Source organism: Bison bison, unplaced genomic scaffold (genome assembly GCF_000754665.1).
Source record: "Bison bison bison isolate TAMUID 2011002044 unplaced genomic scaffold, Bison_UMD1.0 scf7180017864339, whole genome shotgun sequence".
Taxonomy (NCBI): domain Eukaryota; kingdom Metazoa; phylum Chordata; class Mammalia; order Artiodactyla; family Bovidae; genus Bison; species Bison bison.
Window position 1 is genome coordinate 272,110 of NW_011494911.1, and position 6,763 is coordinate 278,872.

Sequence of the window (6,763 nt, forward strand, 5' to 3'; positions counted from 1 at the left end):
GTCCAGGCAAGAATACTGGAAAGCTTTAAGCACAGTAATGACTTATCATACAAATCTAACCCACTTATAAAAGCAAGAAAAACATTTAAGACCCCTGAAGTGTTAGTCGCTCAGTCATGTCCGACTTTTCAGGACCCCATGGACTGTACCCTGCTAGGTTCCTTTGTCCGTGGAATTCTCCAGAAAAAGTTCCTTAATTTCCCCTCAGTTCAGTTCAGTCACTCAGTCCTGTCCAACTCTTTGTGACCCCATGAATTGCAGCACGCCAGGCCTCCCTGTCCATCACCAACTCCCGGAGTTCACTCAGACTCATGTCCATCGAGTCAGTGATGCCATCCAGCCATCTCATCCTCTGTCATCCCCTTCTCCTCTTGCCCCCAATCCCTCCAACCATCAGAGTCTTTTCCAAAGAGTCAGCTCTTCACAGGTGGCCAAAGTACTGGAGTTTCAGCTTTAGCATCAGTCCTTCCAATGAACACCCAGGACTGACCTCCTTCAGAATGGACTATGTGGATCTCCTTGCAGTCCAAGGGACTCCCAAGAGTCTTCTCCAACACCACAGTTCAAAAGCATCAATTCTTCGGCTCTCAGCTTTCTTCACAGACCAACTCTCACATCCATACATGACCACAGGAAAAACCATAGCCTTGATTAGACGGACCCTTGTTGGCAAAGTAATATCTCTGCTTTTTAATATGCTATATAGGTTGGTCATAACTTTCCTTCCAAGGAGTAAGCATCTTTTAATTTCATGGCTGCAGTCACCATCTGCAGTGATTTTGGAGCCCCAGAACATAAAGTCTGACACTGTTTCCACTGTTTCCCCATCTATTTCCCATGAAGTGATGGGACCAGATACCATCATCTTAGTTTTCTGAACATTGAGCTTTAAGCCAATTTTTCACTCTCCTCTTTCACTTTCATTAAGAGGCTTTTTAGTTCCTTTTCACTTTCTGCCATAAGGGTGGTGTCATCTGTATATCTGAGGTTATTTATATTTCTCCTGGCAATCTTGATTCCAGCTTGTGCTTCTTCTAGCCCAGCATTTCTCATGATCTCCTCTGCATATAAGTTAAATAAGCAAGGTGACAGTATACAGCCTTGATGTACTCCTTTTCCTATTTGGAACCAGTCTGTTGTTCCATGTCCAGTTCTAACTGCTGCTTCCTGACCTGCATATAGATTTCTCAAGAGGCAGGTCAGGTAGTCTGGTATTCCCATCTCTTTCAGAATTTTCCACTGTTTATTGTGATCCACACAGTCAAAGGCTTCAGCATAGTCAATAAAGCAGAAATAGATGTTTTTGTGGAACTCTCTTCCTTTTTCCATTTTCCATCGGATGTTGGCAATTTGGTCTCTGGTTCCTCTGCCTTTTCTAAAACCAGCTTGTACATCTGGAAGTTCACAGTTCACGTATTGCTGAAGCCTGGCTTGAAGAATTTTGAGCATTACTTTACTAGCATGTGTGATGAATGCAAGAAGTTAACAATATGCATAAAAGATATTTAATACTTTTTATACCAAAGTGGTACTATAAATTGATTTCAAAACTTCATAGGCATATATTTTATTTCTATTATCATTTTACTTGAAATTCTGAAAAATCCAATTGAATTTCAGTAAATAGTAATTTATAAGAAATTACACCAAACTATAATATAAAATATGTAATGAGAAGCAGAAACAAGAAAAAGTTAATGCAAAGTGAAAAAACTCAAAGTATACAAAAATAATATATATATACATATACGTGTGTGTGTGTGTGTGTGTGTGTATGATGGCAATTTAAAAAAACAAATATATTTGTTTTATATATTTCATATATATAATATATATATATATATGTTTAGGTGTATATGGGAAAATGCATGTACAGTGTTTTGTAGGTTTGTGAGTATATACATTTAATACTAAATTATATGCTACCCAAATAAAAGGCAAAGAAACATATGAATATATTAACATACTTGTCTTAGTGAGATCAATTTATATTAATACATATTTTCAACTTTCTTTGTACATTCTTGACAAAACACTTTGTCTACAAAAATTATAATTGCTTATGTAATTAAAATACATAAAGTTAATGTACATACAGAATCATGGGCATAAAAAATTCCATGCTAAAATATGTTTTATTTCTACTGAATGTTATTCTTCCACATGTCTCTAACTTCTATAATAATCTTAATAAGTAATAATAACCAGTTTTTAATAACCACATTTATAGTGTTTTATTCAGGACATTTAGTGATATTGAAATTAGAAAAATATTTCCCTAAGGAACCTCATAGGAAGCCCCCTCTCTAATTTCATTAATTGCATCCTTGAAAATCTTTGCATAAAAAGTGACAATTTTCATATAATTTTTAAAGTAATGTTCAGAATAGTGTACTGTCATCTTCCAGTTTAATTCAGCAAAAGCAATTACAAGCTTGGCCAGTCTAGCAAAGTCCAAATACCTAGATAACTGATAGTTAGAGTTAATCCAGGGGTAGATGTATAAAAAGTATAATTGGTATATAAATACTATTTTATTGTAATACAAAATGAGATAAATTGGAAATTAGAATTTTTGCTTTAAACTGATCTAACCTTTCCCTGAATACCATTCTCTTTCTCCGTGCTCACCTTTCTTCATGCTTTGTTGGGTGTGTCATTCTTGAAGTTTTCCATGCGTTGATCTGGTTTAAACACTAAATACATATAGTAAGTGATTGCATTTAGCCTGAGGACTAAATTGTATTTTAAAGTAAGCAGAAGTTACACTTTTATCACTTAGATGACTGGTTGTCCAGATCTGCCCTACCTGTTCTTCAGCAATCATTACCTGACAGGTTCACATTGACCCAGAGTCTATATATAAATATGTATTTATTATGCATAAGTAAGTGAGGATAAAAATTGGGCATGACTTTTTTCTCAGGAATGCATTCTTATTTAATGAAAAATTAAACAAGAATACTCACATTAGGTACTCATGAATCTGAAGGACATTTTGCTCAAACCACCCAAACTTCATTAAAATCAGGTAGAACATCTGCTTCATTATTTCCTTTCCATAAAATACGCTATTTGCAAATGTAAAGAAACCACACTGCTGCAACATTATGAACAATTAGTAAAGGCTTCGTAAATTTCACAAAATGTCATCTACCTATCCTGACAATAGAGAAATTCCGACAAAACTTTACATTCTCGTTGTTGCTGATACTATAATTAAAGAGATAATGGAGCCTTTTTTAGAAATGAATTCCTTAGTCAGGGACCAAACTGATAGTTTATTAGCTGATTATAGTAACCTTTATATCTTATAGACTATCAAAGCATTGTCCTTTTTTCTCTCTTGGTTTTATGAATATTTTATGAAGATAATTTTAAGCAAGTATATATTTTACTCAGTACATGCCTACAGATGCTGTGAGAGGGACGATGCAATTACCTCGGTCTTCTAAAATTGATAACTATATTTGAATCTCTGTCAAAAATATACATTGTCAATGATAAGTATCATTGTAACATAACTTGATGATTCTTGAGTAACAATATTTTCCTCAGCATTTTTGTATTAAAAAACAAAACAAAACAATGTTTCTCAGTTGATTTCAACACACTTACCATGTTGGTTGCTAACAGAAAATATATTTGGGCAAATTTTGAGTTGAAGAATATACTCACTTTTTAAAAAAATACATGGAAAATAAGACATTTCTTTGAAATAAGCAAAAAAGTATGAATTCAGTACTATATGACTAATTTGGCAGCTATGTAGAAAGCATTGGGTTTAGTGGATTTGAAACTTGCAGAAAAATACACAAAATGTATTTCATATTGTAATATGGTATGAACATATATAGCCCCAAACCCATGATAGAACTGTGGAAATCATGCAACGGCACTAAACTTTATTTTAGATATTATAAAAAGAAGAAAAATCATTTATTTTCATATTCTTAACAGATAAAGTTATGTATTCATCTCATCTGAACATGTTATCAAGTAATTAAGAGGAACAGCAAATGTGACTATTTTATTCAATAGAAAATTGTATTCTGAATAATCTCAACATTATTCTAAATAACCCATGTCTTAATGTGGTGGTAAATATTATCAAATAGTACTGCACAATATTATATTTTATGATAGTCAATTAAAGGTTTTTCATAAAATAATGAAAGCAGAATTCAGTGAGGTCAATAGTTAATTTAAGACTTCCAAATAAAGTAAAAATAACTTTAAAAATCTTGCAAAAATTAACATAGAACATGTTGTGGTCCAGGCATGGGTTGGAAAAGAATTTCCAGATATAAGACAGAATAAGAGGGAAATAAGTTTATTAGCATGAGAGACGCTGTCAGAACAGTAGGCCAGCTCAAGGGAGAACCGATGTTGAACAGAGGTCCTTAGTACACTTTTACCCAGGGTACAAGGAGTGGGGTAGGGGTCTTGCAGGTCATATGCTGATTGGATGAGGCATGCATACTGTGTGGGGGAAGACTAAGGCAAATACCTTCTCCCTGTGTAGGGTAGGAGGGGAGACAGTTTATACTGCTCAGGAGGACCTGTAATCTGTTAATAATTACAACATAGGGGAAGGAAGGATAATAAACATCTGGTTTTTCTGTTCCTGCATTCCAAGACCCTCCTTGGTTTTATCAACTCTGTAGTCCTTGGATCACCACAGAACAGTGTGGAAGGGCCTGAATCTTACTTAAATTGAGTAGCATTGCTGTAAGTATGAAGCCAGTAATAAATGGTTATTAACCTCGAAGATCAAACCAGTCAATCCTAAAGGAAATCAGTCCTGAATATTTATTGGAGGGACTGATGCTGGAGCTGAAATTCCAATACTTTGGTCACCTGATGTGAAGAACTGATTCATTTGAAAAGACCCTGATGCTGGGAAAGATTGAAGGCAGGAGGAGAAGGGGACAACAGAGGATGAGATGGTTGGATGGCATCACTGACTCGACGGACATGAGTTTGAGTAAGCTCCTGGAGTTGGTGATGGACAGGGAAGCCTGGTGTGCTGCAGTCCATAGGGTCACAAAGAGTCAGACACCTCTTAGAGACTGAACTGAGCTGAACTGAACCTCAAAGACTCTGTGAACAGAGAATTGACTACCCAGAGCATATTGCTACTGAGCTGTGGTGTTACCGATGACCCTCTGCTTCTTAGTGAAATTCGAAGTGTAGATTTTATTTCCAAATTCTGATATGGTTTCAGATTTAGTTACCTTAGAGACTGCTTTTCTAACCTTGCCAGAAAATTGATCATTTGAGGATAGCAGTGGCACCCCACTCCAGTGTTCTTGCCTGGAAAATCCCATGGACAGAGGAGCCTGGTGGGCTGCCGTCTATGGGGTCGCAGAGTTGGACACCACTGAAGTGATTTAGCAGCAGTAGCAGCATTGTTTCCAGCTCAGAACAATTTAGACAATAACAGCATTTCTTTTGCCATATATTCATAGTTCAAAATTTTCACTACAAAATGCATTAGGGATATAAACTCTACATCATCAGTAGCTATGTACCACTGTTAATATAAAAGCCTACCTTTACTGAATGCATATTTGTGACTAGCACTGTCTTAAGGCTTATGTAGATAATGTTATTCAATCCTCATAAGAAAAAGAAGACTATAAGGCTGAATTGCAGGCCTCTCTTTTAAATATGAGAACATCAAATTTTTTGAATATATATTTTCAGAGAAGAAATTCCAGTCTATCTCAGAGCATCTGTTCTCATCACTCTCTTTCATGATGCTTAAGTCTGTGTGCCTCAGAGAGAATTTACCTTGATTTTCATAAAATACGCTGTGATTAAATGCTTGTGGAACAGGGATATTATTTCTACAATCACCTGAACTCACTGGGGAGTTTACAAATGACTCAGTCTCATCTTGGTCAGGAGTGAAGTTTTCTATGCTGTTACCCTACAAACACAGGCTTCCCAGGGGGCTTTAATGGTAAAGAACTTGCCTGTGAGTGCAGGAGATGAAAGAGACCTGAGTTTGATCCCTGGGTCAGAAGATCCCCTGGAGGAAGGCCTGGCACCCACTTCAGTATTCTTGCCTGGAGAATCCCATGGACAGAGGAACCTGGCGGGCTATAGTCCATAGGGTCGCAAAGAGTCGGACACAACTAAAGTGATTTAGCATGCAGCATGCGCCCTATAAACACATACTTACTAACCCTACAAACACATATCTACTAGATTTTCAAATGTTTTGCTCACAGTTCTGAGTCTTGGGAACATCTAGGTCTGTTAAACAAGTTCTGCATAGGCAACTGTGAAGTGGGAGTTGAGAATGACTAGATTTCAGGAATACTAAACTTTCAACAAATCAATGACTGTTGTTTTATCCACTGGATGATAACAGTCTCACGGAAACAAATGCTCTATACTGTTTATATGTTCCCATTTTTTATTACGTTTAACTCCTACATTTCTTTGCATTTTTCTAATTCTTCAGGATAAAAACATTTAAGCAGAGTAGTTCCACTTTTCTCAGCTTTATTGAAGTATAATTGACATGCAGCATTATGTGAGTTTAAGGTGCACAATATAAGGATTTGACACACAGATTCGGACACAACTGAAGTGACTTAGCATGCACACATGCATATACTGAGAAATTTTCACCAAAATAATATTAGTTAACACATATTTTTCATATATTAACCCATTTGGTTTGATTGTTATATTGAAAACTTGAAAGCTATACTTTCATATCTATCAGTATTCTTAACTTAATCTACAG